We start from the raw sequence: 22,280 nt of genomic DNA, 5'->3' as shown, positions 1-22,280 counted from the left end.
TCAAATCAACTGAATCAATAAAGATATTATTATTATAATGTTGTCTTGTAAACATACATCATGCTTATTATGTGTTGCTTTTTTGTATGTAATTATACATATTTGTATGCTTTATCATGGAGTTTGCACATGTAAGCAGTTTGTATGTTATGGGTCCTTTTACACTGTGCAATTTTTCAAAATCCTTTGCGAATGTTGCTTGTCAGACTGTATGAACTTGATCACCGATGTAAGCCATGTCACACTGTAAGATCTCAGTTGTCATTAATGTCAGACTGTACAATAGTCAAGGCGCGCTAAAAATGGATGCATGCAAGAAAACTCATCCGCTGTTTTATATAATCAATGAATGACGCATTCGGTGAAGGTGAGCTGCATTACACGTGGGAATGAAATGGAGGCTACAAAGAAATCTCTAGCCCTCGTTTTGGTAATAGTTTGTCTTGAAAAAACTAAATATTTGAAGGTCGTCATAGGAGAAGTCACACTGTAGGATTGTGCGGCAAATCTTCTGACAGAATTTGGTCTGAAGTCAAATTTGATCGCAGTGGTCATTAATCGGCTGACGGTGAACATGTCAAACTAACGGTCAAAGATGTCAGATTTTAGCCTAGGATCAGAGGAATGTTATTGGATTTGCAAAATTTGTCTCAGATGGCCAAATCATGGGAAAAATTGCACAGTGTGCCAGGCTTTAAGTAAAACACTAAGATCACTTGTTTGGAGACGTTTTAGACTTTTGATGAAAAGGCTACCATGGTTTCAAATGCAATATCTTTTGACTACTTTAAGATATCAACATTAAAATTATTCCAGATGCAGTTGGCATGATTTTGAACAAGCCCAGACTAAATTTTATGACCTGTCATATTTACTTTCTAAATAATAGGCATAATATCGATCACAGGGGCCAGGAAAACCACTCAATCGAATCAAATCACCTTTATTTATATAGTACTTTTTACAAGTCCAATTGTTTCAAAGCAGCTTCACAGTCTCCAGTGTCAAAATCTTGGTGTTAAGGACTCTTAGAGTAAAGAGTTTATTTTCTGGTGTTGAATTAACACTGCTAGTGTAAACCGCACTCTCTGGCTGGTGAACATATTCAGAGTTAAATATCAATAACACTGACAGAGAGTAGTCACATCCGGGACATTTCGGCAGCGGAACAAGCTCAAACTTTTTTTCACAGACGCCATTTTCTTTGCCTCGCGATGCGTAACATCAAGGAGGGGAAACGCTGATATTGCGTGTTTCATCCTATGGTTCCATCTCATTTACGTATCCATTTTATAGCATTATATTGTTTTATAACTAGTTATGTGCTGTGCACGGTTAAACAGCTCTCATAGAGGCATTTTCGTTGACGTGATTCGGACGGAGCAGACCAGGCGGGTGCACAGGGAAACGCCGTAAGTAAGTGTTTTAGCTCATTTACAATATGTATTTTATAAAATGTTTATTTAACGCGATATTTAAATGCTCTGCACGCTTAAACGAAACAACCTTTCTCACATGCGACATTTTCTTTGACTCGTGAGTGGTGACATGGAACTGACGACGAGGAGGCGGGTGCACGCCGCTTGCACGTTATGAGGGAAATGACGAAAGTAAGTGATTAGCCTAATTTGCAACGTGTTTTTTTAATGACGTCGTTTAACGATATCTAACGCTTTTAAAACGCGCCTAAACCTTTCTTACAGACTAGGCTTGTGACGCAGTTGAGACACGGAGTGTGCTTTTAACAGAGAAAACACCTAAAGTAAGTGTTCTACACATATAATAATCTGTATAATTATGTATTTATGTCTTGGAAAAATCACTGGCCTCACTGGTGAAGCAGCATCAAACGGGGGTTTCTAACATGCTTACTCTTCCCCGTTATAGTTCATTCACTGAACTGTAATCTTATTGCACTACTTAATCTTTGTGTATGATTTTTATTGGGCAGAATTCCAGATTCAAAGACTCATATTACTAACAAAGGAAAGCTATTTTTTTGCGAAATCAAGTGATAAAGTTTTAGGCAGGATTGTTTTATGAACTTCTAAAAATGTTGACCTAATTTGCTTTTGACCTGTCTCTGTCTTAAGAAGCATCATGTTCATCAGCTGCATCAACATTGATTTTTGACCACCCTCCTGGACTGAAACCAAGGCTGACAGATGACCATGCTTTCTGTTCTGCAGCAAAAAGGTATGTTTAAGGTATAGAAAACTGTAGTGCTTTTCTTGGCAGATTATTGGTAAATATCTTTAAGCACAGATATTGATCAATAATATTTATTTACAATAAAGGACAACTAAGGCAAAAAGTGCATGCATCCCTCCATGGATGCTGGATCTTATACACTAGAGATCAACAGTGTGAGAAAGAAAAAGATCAATGTCAATGTCTATGGTGATGCACTTTTATGATGATAAATGCACTTTTATAATGGATACCTGCACTTATGATGATAGATGCACTTTTATGATGATAAATGCACTTTTATAATGGATACCTGCACTTATGATGATAGATGCACTTTTATGATGATAGATAGATGCACTTTTATGATGATAGATGCACTTTTATGATGGATAGGATGCACTTTTATGATGGATAGATGCACTTTTATGATGATAGATGCACTTTTATGATGATAGATGCACTTTTATGATGGATACCTGCACTTTTATGATGATAGATAGATGCACTTTTATGATGATAGATGCACTTTTATGATGATAGATGCACTTTTATGATGGATTGATGCACTTTTATAATGGATAGATGCACTTTTATAATGGATACCTGCACTTATGATGATAGATGCACTTTTATGATGATAGATAGATGCACTTTTATGATGATAGATGCACTTTTATGATGGATAGATGCACTTTTATGATGATAGATGCACTTTTATGATGATAGATGCACTTTTATGATGATAGATGCACTTTTATAATTGATAGATGCACTTTTATAATGGATAGATGCACTTTTATGATGGATAGGATGCACTTTTATGATGATAGATGCACTTTTATGATGATAGATGCACTTTTATGATGATAGATGCACTTTTATGATGGATAGATGCACTTTTATGATGGATAGATGCACTTTTATGATGATAGATGCACTTTTATGATGGATAGATGCACTTTTATAATGGATACCTGCACTTTTATGATGATAGATAGATGCACTTTTATGATGATAGATGCACTTTTATGATGATAGATGCACTTTTATGATGGATAGGATGCACTTTTATGATGGATAGATGCACTTTTATGATGATAGATGCACTTTTATGATGATAGATGCACTTTTATAATGGATAGATGCACTTTTATAATGGATACCTGCACTTATGATGATAGATGCACTTTTATGATGATAGATAGATGCACTTTTATGATGATAGATGCACTTTTATGATGATAGATGCACTTTTATGATGGATAGATGCACTTTTATGATGATAGATGCACTTTTATGATGATAGATGCACTTTTATGATGGATAGATGCACTTTTATGATGATAGATGCACTTTTATGATGATAGATGCACTTTTATAATGGATAGATGCACTTTTATGATGGATAGGATGCACTTTTATGGTGATAGATGCACTTTTATGATGATAGATGCACTTTTATAATGGATAGATGCACTTTTATAATGGATAGATGCACTAGAGTCTGTGTTTAAAACTAATGAAACGTGTATACTTTAAGACTGTTTAAAGTATTTCTTCATCCTCAAACTATATTTTGCTCGTTGCCAGCACACCTACCATATGACTGAAAAACAGAAGAACAACTCCACAAACTGCAGACCAATACCCTTGAAAGTGTCACTATTATTGGAGGACCAATACTTTTAGAATGGGTAAGTCATTCTTTCAGACTAAATATTTATGCAAAATGTAGGCTAATTATCACTAACTTTTGGTTAACGTTTGGATATGCCTTCATGTTTAAATGTATTGTTTTTGCTGTTTGTGTTTTTAGGAGAATTTCTATGATGCAGCAAGTAAAGGGTACCTGGCTTGGTGTTTGAAGGCTGTACAGACTAGAACCTGTCTGGAGATGGTACGATTTAACATATAACATGAGAGAATCATGGCCACAAACATCACATTTGTTGGTATTTGGCTAATAGAATTGAGTCAAACTAATTGTTTTCATGATTTGACAGGTATATATTTTCTGTTTGATTTTAGACTCAACAGATTGGGAAATCACCTTCCCCCAACATCACAAAGTCAGGAAGAAGGGAACAAAAATCATTCCAGCAGATGACTAGTACGTGAGATTTCTTAAGGGTTAGTTCACCCAAAAATGAAAATTCTGTCATCATTTACTCACCCTTATGTCGTTGGACACCCTTAAGACCTCCATTCATCTTCAGACACAGATGAAGATATTAGTGTTGAAATCCGATGGCTCAGAAAGGCCTTCATTGACACCTATATAATTTCCTCTCTCAAGACCCATAAAGGCACTAAAGATGTCGTTACAAAGCCCATCTCACTACAGTGGCTCTACAATAATTTTCTGAGGCGACGAGAATAGTTTTTGTGCGTAAAAAAAACTAAATAACGGCATGGCAGATTTCAAAACACCGCTTCATTAAGCCTCGGCGCATTTTGAATCATAGACAGTCCATGCAACTACCACTTTCAAGCCACAGAAATATATAAAGGTACATCATTAAAGTACTCCATGCAACTCCAGTGGTTTAACATATATTTTCATTAAACTATGCAAATGCCGTGTTTGCAAAAAAAAAACATTATTTATATATATATATATATATATATATATATATATATATATATATATATATATATATATATATATATATATTTTATAAATGGAGCAAATAAAGCACTTGTTTCATAAAAATGAGGTTAAACCCATGGAGTCACATAGATCACTTATGATTTCCTTTGTACCTTTCTAGGCTTTGGAAGTGGAGGCTGAATAGGCTGTAAATGAAAGGACAGAAAGTTCTTAGATATTATTAAAAATATGGAAAAAAAGAAGAAAAAAAGTCTTACGGGTTAAGAACAACATGAGGGTGAGTAATTTAATAACAGAAGTAACTTGGATGAAGTAAGCCTTTAATGTACTTGGAAATCAGTCAATTCTAACCAAAATAGTTTATTGGTTGAGTCACCAAAGTCCAAGATGATTGAACTTTTTGCACCATAAACTTACTGTATTTATAAAATACAACTAGTATTAATTGTAATTGGTCTGGTATTGTGTTGTTTAGGGAACCAGGATTCCAGAGAGTTGGATCTACACAGCTTTTCCTGCTCTGCATATGAAACCACAACTGAACTGTACTGTTAGCAACTGGACACAACTGATCCACAGATATCCTGCGACTGTTTTTTCATCTGCTGAATGTTGTGTTGACTCAAGTACTGCTGTTCTGTTGCAAAGTTGAAGGTACTGAACCAACTTCACTGACACAGGACATATATTCACTGACATGCAGGACTTGAAGTATTACACACTTATAAGCAGCTTTAATAGCTTATGAAAGAAATGCATATATTATGCCTTCATCATTTATTTTAAAAGTTAACCTTCTGTGATGTAAATGGACTTGCTTGTAAATAAAGAACTAGTTTAAAACAACTTTTTGCATTCTTTATTTTTTACTTTACAATGAACTGTGCGTGTGTGCGTGTGCGTGCGTGCGTGCGTGCGTGCGCGTGCGTGTGCGTGTGTGTGCATGTATGTATATATATATATATCAACACCAGAACAGTGTAGAATTTTAACTCTGCCAGTTGCACTTAACTCTGTAACAGTGTTGTTGTTATCTGCATTGGTGTTAATATTTTACTCTATTAGAGTTTATTGTAACACCGAGTTGGGTGTTGTGAGAGGCAACACTTTTAAAAGTGTTGAATTAACACTTTGCGGGTGGTTCCCATATATACACTTTTAAAGTGTTGAAATTAACTCTATTGGTGTTGATTTCCGGATTTCAAATTTACTGTGAGGAAAATATTGCAAAATAATTTGATTCAGCTGTACAGCCACTGTACAGCTGAATCAAAAAAAGCAGTAAATGTAAGCAGTAAATGAAAGCAGTAATGTTATCCAGCTAACTTAATTTATCAGTGTCAATGCAGGCAGATCGGTAATATAGTTGAAATGTAGGTGTCCCCAACTGAGCAAGCCAAAAGCCAAAGTGGCAAGGAACCAAAACTCCTTCAGGGCATGATGGAGAAAAACACCTTGGGAGAAACCAGGCTCAGTCAGGGTGCCAGTTCTCCTCTGGCAACACATTCGAACACCCAACACGCTTTACCCGGACCCCTTGTCGTCACTTTTCAACGAACTGGGCGTACCTTTATCGTCAATTTTCGACGCGCTGGGTGCTCCATTCATTTCAATGAGAAACCTTTGGCGTCATACACAGACGCACTGGTGGGAATGGGAATATTATCGTGGGGCGGCAGTGGTTCAGTGGTTCATGTAGGTTGTCTACAAACCAGAAGGTTGGTGGTTCAATCCCCAGTTCCACCTGACCAAGTGTCGAAGTGTCCATGAGCAAGACACCTAACCCCAGCTGCTCCAGACGAGCTGGATGGTGCCTTACATGGCTGACATCGCCGTCGGTGTATGAATGGGTGAATGTGAGGCAAAATGTAAAGCGCTATATAAATGCAGTCCATTTACCATCGTCATGGTGAAATTTATTTTTTGATTTATTTATTTATTAAAATTATTTATTGGTTTATAATTTTGCCATTATGACATGTTGGAGTGTGCTTCTCAATTAAATCAGCAAGCATGCGTCATGTTTAAGAGTCTTTTGAATTATTTGAATGAGATATGAATGAGTTCGTTTACGGGGCAGCGGGATCATCATTTCAGCAATTAAAACATCAAGATCAACTCTGTTCTTCACATGAAGACATCGTATGACTTCAGAAGACTTGGAATGCAACATGAGCTAATACTTTTATACTGTTTTGGTCAGATTTTGCAATAAATACTTGTGACTGTACATTTATATGCCTGGTATGTGTTTTATATTGTTAAGATAACCTGACTGATCTGCTCTGTCCATACACTCCTTCTCGTACTTTGAGATCCAGCGATCACTGTCTTCTCATCGTACCTAGATCCAGGCTTAAAAAACGAGGTGACCGTGCTTTTGCGACGGCAGGCCCAAAACTTTGGAACAGTCTGCCTCTCTATATCAGACTGGCTCCTTCAGTTTCCATCTTTAAATCTGCTTTAAAGACTTTTTTGTTTTCTCTTGCTTTTGGTGCTCATTGCCTCTGATATGATTACTGCTTTTTATTTTTATTTTTGTTTTATTTTTTCAGTTGTTTCTTTTGTCCTGTACTGCTCTGCATTTTATTCTCTGCTATGTAGAGCACTTTGGTCAGCCTTGGTTGTTTTTAAATGTGCTTTATAAATAAATATTGTATTGTATTGTATAGTAAGATGTGGGTAGGTTTAGGGTAGGAGTTGGGTTAGTTGCTCCAAAATATAAAAGTAGCCTTTAAATATTAATAAAATCATGTCTGCTTTTACAAACGCAAAGAATTAAATGCGTCTGTGTATGACGCCAAAGGTTTCTCATTGAAATGAATGGAGCACCCAGCGCATCGAAAATTGACGATAAAGGTACGCCCAGTTCGTTGAAAAGTGACGACAAGGGGTCCGGGTAAAGCGCCCATATGTGACGAGTTGGGTGTGAGAATGTGTTGCCTCTGGCCGACGAACAAACAGTGAATGATTTTGATTCTGGCAACAATGCAGGTCTTAAGTCAAATCCGTCAATCAAAATGTTCATCAAGTCGGTAGCCTACATCTAATTACTAAATACTGGTGCATGCTGCACGTACGATTGCATGCTTAAATTCCCAGTAATTAAGTAGTTTGTTTAGTTTGTATAACACAGAAAAATGGATATGCTTGTCAAAAGGATTACACACCTGATGGGATATGTGTACGGTAGCTAAAAGTCAAGAAAACACAAATACAACTCACGTGAGCAGAGAAGGACAGGCCTCATTAGATTGATTTAATAAAATATTATGCAGTACCTTATTGCATTAATCAAAAACAAAGGGATGTGTACCTTAGTTGTTATACTGTACATGACTGGAAATACATTTTGTATTATATTGGCAGTAGGCATACTTTTTATATGAAAATATATATATTTAATTTTATTAATTTTCTGGTTTTGATGTCATTTTATTTATTTTATGACGACTCAAAAAATAATTTTGAAACAGTTCATTAATAGAATGAAGTGCACATAGATTTGGTCTTGGCAGGCTAGATATGCTGCTGCCGAGCGAGTATGACTGGTTTCTGCTAAATACTCTGAACATAAATTAAAGGAAACATGATGCTGCTGCTAAAGACAGGGAAACCCCCCAGCATATGGTGCTGGGGAGGTGGAGGGCTAGAAAGACAACTAGCTCAACTTGCTAGCTGTAACATATATATCCACTGAAAGCGAGTTCAGAACCCAAGTGCAGCTTCTTTATTTAACAAAATCCAAAACATAAAACTAAGACTTGGCTTGACTTGACTTGAAAAAAGCAAACAAGACTTGACTTGACAAAGACTTGACTTGAAACAAAGGGTGGGTCTCAATCAGCTCCCTAGCTGCCGAGCTTGTGAATCAGTACATTGTACACAAATTCGGCCACTGCCAAGGACCCTGGCTCACTAAACATTTGGACACTGATGATTTCATTTCCGGCACACGACACACATGTAAAACATAACCACTAGTATTAATCAAGCACTGACAAGATCAGTGTGTATTTTTTTAAAGGTGCACTATGTGGTATTTTTGCAGTAAAATATCCAAAAACCACTAGGCCAGTATTTTATTTTGTTCAGTTGAGTACGTACAATGTCCAAAATGTTTCCAACTATTTGTAAATTGTACGAAAAATTGCTATTTTAACCAAGGAGAGGGGACATCTGAACATAGCGTCGCCTCAGTTGCATCATATCTGCACTATACCCTCGATTTCTGGTTTTATTTGGTAGAAACGCTTTACTCTTAGCAGTGTACAACAAGTGTCACAGCAACATCATAAAATAATTTTCAACACACTCAAATGTATGATAAACAGAGATGCATTACCTCATACTCGTGACTGGAAAAGCAGAAATAGCACCGGCGCCTGACAACTGTGTCCCATCATAATAAAAGTCCCGCCGCACGTGAGGCGTGTGTTGTTCAACTCATTCACGGAATAGTTCACCCAAAAAATGTAATTCTGTAATCATTTACTCATCAATTACTTCATACCTGTATGAGTTTCTTTCTTCTCCTGAACACAAAAGAAGATATTTTGACTTCAATTGACTTTCATAGTATTTTTTTTTTACATTTACATTTAATCATTTAACAGATGCTTTTATCCAAAGCGACTTACAAATAAGATGACAGCAATAAAAACAACGAAACAAACAAGGCCAACAACCTGCAACAAAGCACAGCTGTATAAATTCTCAGTTAATCAAGCACAGTACACAAACATTTTTTTTTGACAAACAAACTATTTAATTTAAAATGTAATTGGATAGTCTTTATTGGTCAGGTGCAATTGGAAAAGATGTGTCTTAAGATGTTTTTTAAAAATGGCTACAGACTCGGCAGCATGAATTGAGATCGGCAGGTCATTCCACCAGGTGGGAACGGTCCAGAAAATTTCAGAGAGAGAGATTTGAAGCCCCTTTGGGATGGAACCACGAGGCTCCATTCACTCACAGAACGCAAGCTTCTGTAGTGTGTGTAAGTCTGAAAACGCGAGTCTAGGTATATTGGTGCAGAGCCAGTGGTTGCTTTGTAGGGCGAGAAACAATGTCTTGAATTTGATGCGAGCGGCTATTGGCAATCAGTGCAGTCTGATGAAGAGAAGCGTGACATGCGCTCTCTTCGGCTCATAAAAGACCACTCTCGCCGCTGCATTCTGGATTAGTTGCAAGGGTTTGATAGAGCATGCTGGAAGGCCAGCTAGAAGAGCATTACAATAGTCCAGTCTTGAGAGAACAAGAATTTGGATCAAGAGTTGTGTGGCCAGTTCTGATAGGAAGGGTCTAATTTTTCTAATGTTGTATAAGGCAAATCTGCAGGACCAGGCTGTTGCAGTAATGTGGTCAGTGAAGTTTAACTGGTCATCAATCACAACTCCAAGTGTGGCAAGGGGGCGTGGTTCAGCGAGGTCTGCAGCGGGAGAGAGAGCTGCGGGACGAGCGGTGAGTGAGTGGGTTTGGACGCAGATTGATAACACCTGTATCTTGTTCCAGTAATGGGCGTGGGGAGAGGATAAAACGCCTGTGGAATCGGAAGCATGGGAGAGAGAGAGCGACTGCTGACGCACCCCCAGAGACTGAGTATTCCCGGAAGCCGGAAGGACCGTAACCCGGAAGTTAAAGAGTATCTGAGAGTTCTGAGGAAGTGACACGAAAAAGTGTGCACGCTTGTTGTTTTGAGTTTTTGACAATAAAAGTCGTCAGCAGTCACGCCGACCCCTTGTCCTCTTCCTTCCTTACATAAAGAACTTGTTACACTGGTGCCGAAACCCGGGAAGGAAGCAGGACAGTGCCGCCACCATGCAGACCGCGTCCTCCACCCCACTTGCGGACATCATATCATCCCTCGCGGTCCTTCACCGCGAACAACATCAGGCTCTGCTGGACCTTAGGACGGACCAGGAACGGCATTTCCAAGCGATCGTCCAAGGCCAGCAGGAGGACCGCAAGAGGTTCCGGAGCTGGCTCGACCGGGAGGCTCGCGCCGAGGCCGCCGGGCAGACCAGCGCACCGGTCCACATGCCGATGCACAAGATGGGGCCGCAGGACGATCCCGAGGCCTTCCTCGAACTGTTTCAAAAATCAGCGGAGGCCTGCGGGTGGCCCCGTGCGCAGTGGCCAGTGCGCTTGATTCCACTTCTGTCCGGGGAAGCCCAGGCGGCTGCACAACAACTTCCGGTGGCAAACCTCCTGGTTTACGTTGACCTCAAGAGGGCCATCATCCAGCGGGTCGGCCGGTCGCCAGAGCAGCACCGCCAGCGGTTCCGTTCCCTGGACTGGGGTGAGGCCGGTGGGCCCTTTGCGATGGCCCAGCAGTTTCGGGACTTATGCCGCAAGTGGCTACTGGCCGGCAGAAGCGAGGTGGACCATGTTGTCGATCTCATGGTACTGGAGCAATTCATCACTCGGCTCCCCAAGAGAACGGCCGAGTGAGTCCAGTGCCACCGGCCCACGTCGCTGGAGACGGCCATCAACCTGGCGGAGGACCACATGGTGGCGTGCCCTGGGGTCGGCGAAACCCCACTAACTTCTGCCTCTCTCTCTCTCCCTGTGTCTCTCTTTCGCCCTGTCCCTCTCCTTAGGTCCTGCCCACCGGGAATTCGGCCGTTCGGGAATTCGAAGGCCCCGCCCAGGGGGGTGGGGCTTATGGGGGCGGGAGGGGATAATGCTTCCGGTTCCTCCCTCTCTCCACGTCCATTGTCCAACCCACTCCCCGCCACTGGGGCGGCGGGTAGGCCTGGGCTGGCCTGTTGGCGTTGCGGGGACCCGGATCATTTTGTGGACAGATGTCCAATGATGGACATCGGAACAATGATCCGGGTTCCGGACGTCTCGCAGGCCACCCCCGATCAAGCTGGAGAGTACCAAATTCCCGTGAGTATCAAGGGGGGTACATATCAGGCCTTGGTGGATTCAGGATGTAACCAGACCTCTAGCCATCAAAGCCTGATGCAGCCGGGGGCATCGGATACAAGCCGTGTGGTTAAGGTGCGGTGTGTGCAAGGGGATGTGGTGGAGTATCCGGTTGTCCCAATCACGATTCAGTTCAGGGGAGAAAAACATAGTGTAGAGGTGGCGGTTAGTCCTCACCGCCGGCATCCGCTAATCCTAGGGACGAATTGGCCCGCATTTGCGGTTTTATTGGGATCGTTATGTGCAGATGCCGCTTTGGGGAAAAAGGCTGGGATAGGGACGGCGCGAGTGCAGCTTGGGGAGACTGAGACCGGACCACTGGAGACGGCTCCAGAGGAACCGAGCGGGATCGAGAGACTGATTCTCTCGGACCGCGATGACTTTCCTCTGGAGCAGTCACAGGATGAGACCCTCAAACAAGCCTTCCAACAGGTCCGCTCTATCGACGGCCAGTCTCTCCAACCCGCCTTGCCCGTCACCTATCCCTATTTCGCCATACTAAAAGACTGGTTGTATCGAGTGACCCAAGACACTCAGACAAAGGTAGATACAACCCAGTTATTAGTTCCTAAGAGCCATCGGGAAATGGGAAAAAAAAAATCCGGGCGGCTCACTCCAATCCGATGGCAGGCCACTTGGGACAGGCGGCCACACTGAATCGCCTCATGACCCGATTTTTTTTGGCCAGGCATTCATGACAACGTGCGCAGGTGGTGCGCGTCTTGTCCGGAATGTCAGTTGGTAAACCCACTGGCTGCTCCAAAAGCGCCATTGAAAGAATTGGGATGGACCTCATCGGGCCATTAGAGCGATCCGCACGCAGACATCGTTTTGCGTTAGTCATCGTGGACTACGCAACACGATATCCAGAAGCAGTGGCCCTCCGCAACATTTCGGCGAAAAGTGTTGCGGACGCACTGTTTCGACTTATCTCCCGGGTGGGGGTTCCGAAAGAAATCCTCACTGACCAAGGCACGGCGTTTATGTCACGTACATTACGCGAACTGTATGGGTTACTGGGCATTAAATCCATTCGAACAAGCGTCTATTACCCACAAACAGATGGCTTGGTCGAACGGTTTAATGGCACGCTTAAAACCATGATCCGTAAGTTTCATACAGGAAGACGCCAAAAATTGGGACAAGTGGTTAGAACCCCTCTTATTCGCCGTGCGAGAGGTCCCGCAAGCCTCCACGGGGTTTTCCCCCTTCAAGCTTCTCTACGGACGCCAGCCTCGGGGGGTGCTGGATGTCCTGCGAGAAACTTGGGAGGAGGGACCTTCTTTGGCGAAAAATGAAATTCAATATGTGCTGGACTTGCGAACAAAACTCCACACACTGGGGCGTCTATCCAGGGAGAATTTGTTGCAAGCCCAGGACCGTCAGAGCCGGTCGTATAACAGGGGAGTTAAACTACGCAAATTCACACCAGGAGATAAAGTGCTTGTATTACTCCCCACGTCAAGCTCAAAATTAATGTTTAAGTGGCAGGGGCCGTTTGAGGTCGCACGACAAGTCGGGGATCTCGATTATGAAGTGATACGGATCCGATAGGAACGGGGCTCGTCAAATTTATCACCTCAATCTCCTAAAAAAATGGAATGAGGTCGAATCAGTTTTGTTGGCAACGGTGATCGGGGGGAGGATGATCTCGGGCCAGAGGCGAGCATCAAGGCACAATCAGTCGCGCTGGAACCTGGTGGAGATCACCTCTCACTGTCCCAACTTGCTGATTTATCTAAGTTACAGGCTGAGTTTGCCGACGTGTTCTCGCCCCTACCGGGTCATACTAACTTGATTCAGCACCTTATTGAGACTGAGCCGGGCGTGGTAGTTCGCAGCCGGCCGTATCGATTACCTGAACACAAGAAAAAGGTGGTTCAGGAAGAATTAGGTGCGATGCTCGACATGGGGGTAATAGAGGAGTCCAACAGTGACTGGGCGAGCCCGATAGTTTTGGTTCCTAAAACCGACAGCTCGGTCCGGTTCTGTGTGGACTATCGCAAGGTGAATGCTGTGTCGAAATTCGACGCGAATCCAATGCCGCGGGTTGACGAGTTGCTTGATCGGCTGGGCACGGCTCGATTTTATTCGACATTGGACTTAACAAAGAGCTATTGGCAGATCCCCTCTTCTCCATTGTCCAAAGAAAAGACAGCTTTCACCACGCCGTTTGGATTGCACCAATTTGTCACACTTCCATTCGGTTTGTTCGGGGCTCCCGCTACCTTTCAGCATCTCATGGACAGGATTTTGCGTCCCCATGCCGCATATGCTGCTGCCTACCTGGATGATATCGTGATCTACAGTAACGATTGGCAGGGGCATATGCAGCATGTCAGGGCGGTCCTGAGGTCGCTGAGGGGAGCGGGGCTCACGGCCAATCCGAAGAAGTGTGAAATTGGGCGGGTGGAAGTAAGGTATCTGGGCTTCCACTTGGGCCATGGGCAGGTGCATCCCCAAATTGATAAGACCTGTCCGCGACCCAAGACCAAAAAGGAGGTAAGGCAGTTCTTGGGGCTGGCGGGATATTATAGGCAGTTTATACCCAATTATTCGGACCTCACCAGCCCTCTGACTGACCTTACTAGAAAGGGGCTACCAGATACGGTCCAGTGGACGGAGCCGTGCCAGCAGGCCTTCACCGGAGTTAAGGGTGCTCTGTGTGGCGGGCCGCTTTTACACTCCCCTGACTTTTCTCTCCCTTTTTTGTTGCAGACTGACGCGTCGGACAGAGGGCTGGGAGCAGTCCTGGCCCAGGAGGTGGAGGGGGGAGAGCGACCGGTGCTGTACATTAGCCGCAAGCTCTCCAAGAGAGAGGCTAAGTACAGCACCATTGAAAAGGAATGCCTTGCCATCAGGTGGGGCGTTCTCACCCTCCGCTACTACCTCCTGGGGTGGGAGTTCACCCTCTGTTCGGACCACGCTCCTCTCCAATGGCTCCACTGCATGAAGGATACCAACGCGCGGATCACCCGTTGGTATCTAGCTCTTCAGCCTTTTAAGTTCAAGGTGGTCCACAGGCTGGGTGCTCAGATGGCTGTGGCTGACTTCCTCCCCAGAAATGGGAGGGGGGGGCGGGGGGCTGCAGGCCGGATGGCTCCCCGGCCTGAGTCGGGCGGTGGGGGTATGTGGCAAGGGGGGCGTGGTTCAGCGAGGTCTGCAGCGGGAGAGAGAGCCGCGGGACGAGCGGTAAGTGAGTGGGTTGGACGCAGATTAATAACACCTGTATCTTGTTCCAGTAATGGGCGTGGGGAGAGGATAAAACGCCTGTGGAATCGGAAGCATGGGAGAGAGAGAGAGCGACTGCTGACGCACCCCCAGAGACTGAGTAAGTACTGAGAAAGTAACACGAGAAAGTGTGCACGCTTGTTGTTTTGAGTTTTTGACAATAAAAGTCGTCAGCAGTCACGCCGACCCCTTGTCCTCTTCCTTCCTTACCTAAAGAACTTGTTACACCAAGGTTCCTGGCTGTCCTGGATGGAGTTATGTTGATGAACCAAGCTGAATTGAGAAATTTTGATGAAGTGCTGGGTTGGTTGAGACAACAAGTAATTATGTCTTTGCAAGACTGAGTTAAAGGTGATGCTCCTTCATCCAGCCAGAAATGTCAGGCAGGCAGGCAGGCAGCGGTACGAAAACAGATTGTAGGATCACCTGGTTGAAATGAGTAGTAGGGTTGAGTGTCATCAGCATAGCAGTGATAGGAGAAGCCATGCTCCTGAATGACAGAGCCTAATGTTGACATGTAGATGGAGAAAAGAAGTGGTCCAAGCACTGAGCACAAAGGAACCCCAGTAGCTAGATGATGTGACTTAGACACTTCACCTCTCCATGACACCCTGTAGGACCTACCAGAGAGGTAAGACCTGAACCACTGGAGAGCAGTTCCTGAGATACCCATCTTCTTAAGAGTTGACAGGAGGATCTGGTGGTTAACTGTGTCAAAAGCAGCAGACAGATCCAGCAGGATGAGCACTGAGGATTTGGAAGCTGCTTTTGCCAGTCTCAGTCTCAGTTGAGTGGCCGCTTTTGAAGCTGGATTGGTTTTATCCAGGAGGTTGTTCTTCTCAAGAAACATAGAGAGTTAATTGAACACAACTCGCTCAAGTGTCTTTGCAATGAAAGGGATACCGGTCTGTAGTTTTCCAGAAGTGCTGGATTCAGAGAGGGTTTCTAAAGCAGCGGGGTTACCCGAGTCTGCTTAAATACCGTGGGAAAGGTTCCCATGTGAAAAGAAGTGTTGACAATGTGAGTGAGTGCAGGAGTGATTAAAGAAGAAATGGCCTGAAGGAGGTGAGTGGGTATAGGATCGAGTGGACAGGTAGTAGGGTGATTGGAAAGGATGAGTTTAGAAATATCTGCCTCGGAGAGCGGAGAGAAGGATGGAAGCGTGTTCGTGTTAGTTATTGAGATGTGCATGTCAGTTTGTGGGGAGGAGAACTGGTTGCTGATGGGAGATGTTTTGTTTGTGAAAAATGATGCAAAGTCATCAGTTGTAAGAGTTGATGAAGGAGGGGGAGGAGGAGGACAAAGGAGAGCGGAGAATGTTTTAAAGAGTGTGTGAGAGTCAGAGCAATTGTTGATTTTGTTGTGGTAGTATATTGTTTTAGCAGTGGATACATTTGCAGAGAAACAAGAGACAAGAGACTGATACAAGGTAAGGTCAGTAGAGTTTTTAGATTTCTGCCATTTCCTCTCTGCCGCCCTGAATCCAGAGCGATGTTCACGGAGAACATCAGACAGCCAGGGGGCAGATGGGGTGGGGCGGGATGGTCTGGATGAAAGGGGGCAAAAACTGTCTAAGGAGGATGTTAGAGTGGAGCAGAGAGTGTCAGTAGCACTGTTAGTGTCCAGTGCTGAGAACTGAGCAGGTGAAGGGAGTGAAGATGAAACCATAGTGGAAAGGCGAGAGGGGAAGTATGAGAGTAGATTACGCTGAAATCTAATCTGTGTAGGAGTGTGTGTTGTGTCAGGAGTCAGTATGAGGTTAGGAGTGATGAGAAAGTGATCTGAGGTGTCTAATGTAGTAACTAAAGTGTTGTCCGTGGAGCAGTAGCGTGTGTAGACGAGGTCTAATTGGTTACCTGATTTGTGAGTAGCCGTAGTAGATACTATCTTAACCCCATGCATTTCAAAGATCGTAGACGGCCTCAGATTACTATTGTTCAACATTGACTGCTCGTTAAACATCACACAATTACTTTATCTGGACAAACTCAGTATCATTAGAAAAATTAAAAGACTCCAGCTTCGATATTTGAACACTGTTTATGATAAAAATGGGTTGCAGTGACATTAATTTCTTAATTTATGTCAGGAGTGGATTATTATCGATCCGTTATGAACGATATTTTGAATAGATTATCAGACTAACGTTCATTCTCTCTCGTCTGCATTGGCTCATTTGTGTTCACAGAGATCGCAAAGAACAGCTTTCAAATTAGCTCTTAGTTCAAAAGTGCTCATATTTGGAGAAATACTAACATATCACTTGTTTACAAAATATTTTGTCATACAGAATACAATTTCTATTCATTTCTCACTGAATTATTCAATATAAAAGAGTTAAAACATGCACTTAGCTGGGTCTTTTCTTAATGATATGCATCAGATATGACTCATCAGGTATTCATTTGCTCCCTGAGCTGTCAATCTTATGATATCCTCAACACAGCCCGAGGCAAGACGTGTTCCTCCTGTGTGGACACTTCCTCATTCTGGCTCTGTGAAGACCGAGTCTATTCTACATTTCTACACGTGAACTAAGAAGCTAATAAACACATGATAACTATGGAATAAGGTTTTTGTGTGATTTTTCATGTGATTTTGGCTATTTTATATCAATAATGGATGTTTACATTATGACTGCTAACAGGTGTAGCGATTAGCTCCATTTAAATTATAAATATAATATGTTTTACCATCACCATTTGAATGAAAATCCCATTACATCATGACAGGAAACTATTAAAAACTAATAGGTTGTCTTAAGGGAAATATAGAGTGAAGGTGTAATTTTAATGTTTTAATTTGTGTTATGTAGCTTGATGCTAACTGAAGCTCTAATGCACTTGTTGCAACAAGAGCTTTGTCTATTTATGTTACAATAATTCACATAATGTGCTTTTAGTTTATTTTTTATTTTTATTTTTTAGAAAGACAAGCTAATGTGGACTACAAAATGAAATACTGTGCTGTTAATGGGCCATTTAGCCAGGCATACATGTTATAATGTATTTGAATAATGGCTGTTAAAAAAACAAAAGATTCATAACAAAAGGATAATGAGGATTACATCTCATACATTCAAAAGTGTGAAACGATAATCGAATGAGCATATTGTAGCATTAATTGAGGTGTTCTCCTTGCCATACATTAGACAAAGTACTGCAAATGGGTCTTCAGGCCAACAAACTTATTTGATTAAAAAAACATCTAAAAAACAATCCAGACATGGTCTTAGAAAATGTTTCATAAAATTAATAGTTTGGACATAACAGCCTCAGATTTTAAATAAAGCATGACCACACTTGTGCCTTCAGTTTAGTTTTAGTTATAAGTCATTATGTAACATTCACATAATATTTTTATTAGGGCCGGGACTTGATTAAAAAAAATGTATCTAATTAATTAGAGGCTTTGTAATTAATTAATCAAAATTAATCGCATTTTAATTGCATATAAATATTTGACTTGAGAACAGTGAGAAGTCATTTTTCATGGATTTTTAGCATACCATTGAATAATGACTGAATACATAAGCTTAATCAACAAAATATTGTTTATTTATTTCAGTCCAGCAGACCAGTGCAATGTTTGCCATTAAGTATAGCAATAGCATATTTGCGATATTTGAGGCTTGATGTGCTGCAGTGATACGCAAATTCCTTGTATAGCTTGCACACAACCTTGCTCTTGTCGACGCTTCCATCCTTTCATTTAAAAAAAAAAAAAATCCCATCCACGGGGCCAAGCAAAGCAGTCTCATCAGCTTCTTTGTTCATGTTCACTATGGTTTGTTGTCGTCATGACTCGTGAACGCTAGTTGGTGTTCCAGTATAATCGGTCCGTCGAAAGTCATTCATTGAAAAACGTTCTGCGGTGCAAAAATAGGTGTGGTTAAAAAAAATATATATTTTTTTTTTGTGTAATTAATCTTAATTAACACGTTAAAGTTCCTTAATTAATTCATCTTAATTAACACGTTAAAGTCCCGGCCCTAATTTTTATACATGAAGAAAAAATATGTCTTTTATTCGGGTATATATGGTACTACGGGTATATATATGGTGTGACGGATGTACTGCCAGAAGAAATTTGCAAAGCCGAGGAATTGTTTTAGGGCTTTGTATAAGCCAAGCATTGACTAGTGAGAATTGATCCTTACCTTTGTGGGCATCATGCAAATTATCTCCACTAAAGTGATTCCAAGAAAGGATCCAACTGGGCATGAAAAGAAAACGTCTCGGGTTATGTCTATAACCCTTGTTCCCTGAGAGGGAACGAGACACTGCGTCGTGAAACGACTCTTTTGGGGAACGCCCACAGCGTAACGCATCTGATGCATGAATGAAACTAAGAGCGATCCTGATTGGTGCTACGTCATGATGTAGTAAGTGACGGCATACCCGGAAGTATAAAAGGACGCCGCATCACAATAGCGCTAGCTTTTCGCGATGAAGCAAATCACTCCCAGGCATGGAGAGGCGTGGCAAGGCGACGCAGTGTCTCGTTCCCTCTCAGGGAACAAGGGTTATAGACATAACCCGAGATGTTCCCTTCTCGAGGGAACTCCCACTGCGTCGTGAAACGACTCTTTTGGGGAACGAGTACCCACTATGCCACAACGATCCATGCCTGCCCTAGTGTGAAGCTGGAACCCAGGTACACTTAGGACGAGAGCACCCTAGCGCCTGGCGTCGCAGGAAGGTGCAGACTATAAAACCTAATGAAAGTGTGTGGGGTAGCCCAGCCGGCTGCCTCACAGATCTCCTGAAGCGGGACCCCCATTTGAAGGGCCCGAGAAGAGGCCATGCCCCTTGTGGAATGCGCCCTCAAGGCCAAAGGTGAAGGCAAGCCGCGCATCTGATAGGCCAAGGCAATAGCCTGGATGATCCAATTACTGACCATCTGCTTGGTCACGGGCAGACCCCTCCTAGGAGATCCGAAACACACTAACAGTTGGTCCGACCTTCTCCACTGCGAAGACTTCCGCAGATAAATTTGCAGTGCTCTGACCGGGCAGAGCAGATGAAGTCTCCCCTCTTCAGCCGGCACATGAGGTGGAGGATGAAATGCCTGCAGCACCATAGGCCGTGCCACACTAGATGGCACCTTAGGCACACAGCCCGCCCTAGGGTGCAAGATGGCTTTAACCCCACCGGAGGCAAACTCCAGGCAAGTCGGCGTTATAGCCAAGGCCTGGAGGTCCCCACACCCTCTTAAGCGAGGTGATTGCCAGGAGCAGCGCCACCTTAAAAGACAGAGCTCGATCTGTCGCCGACTCAAGTGGTTCAAAGGGGGCCTCAGCCAGCCCTTCAAGTACCACCGCCAGATCCCAGGTTGGAACTCTGGGGCGAGTTGCAGGCCTCATCCTCCAGGTACCACGGAGGAAATGTACGACCAAAGGGTGCCTCCCCAGAGGCCCATCACTTACAGGAGCGTGGAAAGCCGTAATGGCAGCCACATACACCTTAAGTGTGGATGGGGTTAGCCCCGCAGTGAAGCGATCTTGGAAGAACTCTAGCACTGAAGCCACTGGGCAGTTAACTGGGTCCACCTCACGCTCCCTGCACCAAGTGGAAAATACATTCCACTTCAAGCCTAACAACCTTCTTGTGGAAGGAGCCCTGGAACTGAGTATGGTCTCCACTACACCTGCCGACAGGCCAGCCTCTAAGTACTGAGCCCCCTCAGGGGCCAGACCCAAAGCTTCCACAGCTCTGGCTGGGGGTGAAATATTGTGCCCCCTGCCTGAGACAGCAGGTCCCTCCTCAAAGGGATCTGCCAAGGAGGACCTGCCAGCAGTGCTACGATGTCTGAGAACCATACTCGGGCCGGCCAGTACGGGGCTACTAGGAGTAGACTGATTCCGTCCTGCCGGACCCTCTCAAGAACTCCCGGGAGCAGAGCTATCGAGGGAAATGCATACAGACGCAGCCTCGGCCATGTCTGTACCATGGCATCCAACCCCAGGGGGGCTGGATGCGTGAGGGAAAACCACAGTGGGCAGTGGGACGTCTCTCGAGACGCGAACAGATCCACTTCCACTGGGCCGAACCTCTCGCATATAGACCTCACCACCTCTGGGTGAAGTCTCCATTCCCCGGGCCTCAGCCCCTGCCTCGACAGGATGTCTGTTCCTTGATTCCTGTCCCCGGGAATATACATCGCTCTGACAGACGATAGTTTCCCCTGGGACCATAGGAGGATCTGGTGCGCACCAGAACCAGAATGTGATAACCCCTGAGATCTGCCAGGAAGCTCCTCAAAGCCCTGAACACAGCCAACATCTCCAGGCAATTTATATGCCATGAAAGATGATGGTCCTGCCACAGAACCTGGGCAAAGCGGCCGTCCATGACCGCGCCCCAACCAGTGAGGGAGGCGTCTGTCGAAACGGATTTCCGGCGACATGACGCTCCCAACACCGGCCCTTGGGACAGAAACCAAGGTTTCTTCCATATTGATAGGGAACGAAGGCATCTGCGCGTAACCCTGATCATACGGAATGGATTCCCCTTCGGAGAAAACCCCTTGGCTTTCAGCCACCACTGCATGGGCCTAATGTACAGCAGGCCAAAAGGTATTACGTTGGACGCCACTGCCATGAGCCCCAGCAGTCTTTGAAACTGCTTTACAGTGATGTTGCGGCCTAGCTTTATGCTGGAGACCATCGGCCGTATGGACTCGATGCGCGCGGGAGACATATGTGCCCGCATCGTCGTCGAGTCCCATACCACCCCAGGAACGTGGTCTTCTGGGAGGGCGTCAACACACTCTTCTTCGTGTTGAGTCTCAACCCCAAGCTCTGAATATGGCCAAGGACGACATCTTGATGCCGAATTGCCATCTCTCGAGACTGGGCCAAAATGAGCCAGTCGTCGATATAGTTCAGTATGCGGATGCCCTGGAGTCTCAGTGGAGCCAGAACTGCATCCATGCACTTGGTAAACGTGCGAGGGGAGAGAGCTAGGCCGAATGGAAGAACCCGATATTGGAATGCTTCGCCCCCGAAAGCGAACCTCGGGAACTTCCTGTGAGAAGGACTGATGGAAATGTGGAAGTATGTGTCTTTCAGATCTATCGTGACAAACCAGTCCTCGGACCGAATCTGATTCATGATAATAGGTATTGTTATCTTGAACCTGAACCTCCTCAGAGACCGGTTCAAATACCTCAGATCTAAAATCGGACGCAGACCCCCGTCCTTTTTGGGAACTATAAAGTACTGGCTGTAGAACCCCGACTCCCTTTCTGGTGGAGAAACATGTTCTATGGCCTCCTTTACCAGCAGGGAGTGTACTTCCTGTTCCATAAC

The 22,280-nt window shown here is 43.9% G+C and overlaps 1 long non-coding RNA gene across 1 annotated transcript; it reads left to right on the top strand.

Moving 5' to 3' along the window:
* The first annotated feature begins 3,673 nt into the window (after nt 1-3,673).
* Nucleotides 3,674-5,673, top strand: LOC137085016 (uncharacterized). Its single transcript, XR_010906879.1, has 4 exons — nt 3,674-3,887; nt 4,010-4,090; nt 4,222-4,303; nt 5,280-5,673. It is a non-coding gene; the product is annotated as an uncharacterized lncRNA (long non-coding RNA).
* Nucleotides 5,674-22,280: the final 16,607 nt, after the last annotated feature.

The sequence above is a fragment of the Pseudorasbora parva genome, chromosome 8 (assembly GCF_024679245.1).
Source record: "Pseudorasbora parva isolate DD20220531a chromosome 8, ASM2467924v1, whole genome shotgun sequence".
In the NCBI taxonomy this organism is placed as follows: Eukaryota; Metazoa; Chordata; class Actinopteri; order Cypriniformes; family Gobionidae; genus Pseudorasbora; species Pseudorasbora parva.
The sequence above is the reverse complement of the archived record's forward strand: the minus strand, read 5'-3'. Positions and strand labels throughout refer to the sequence as shown.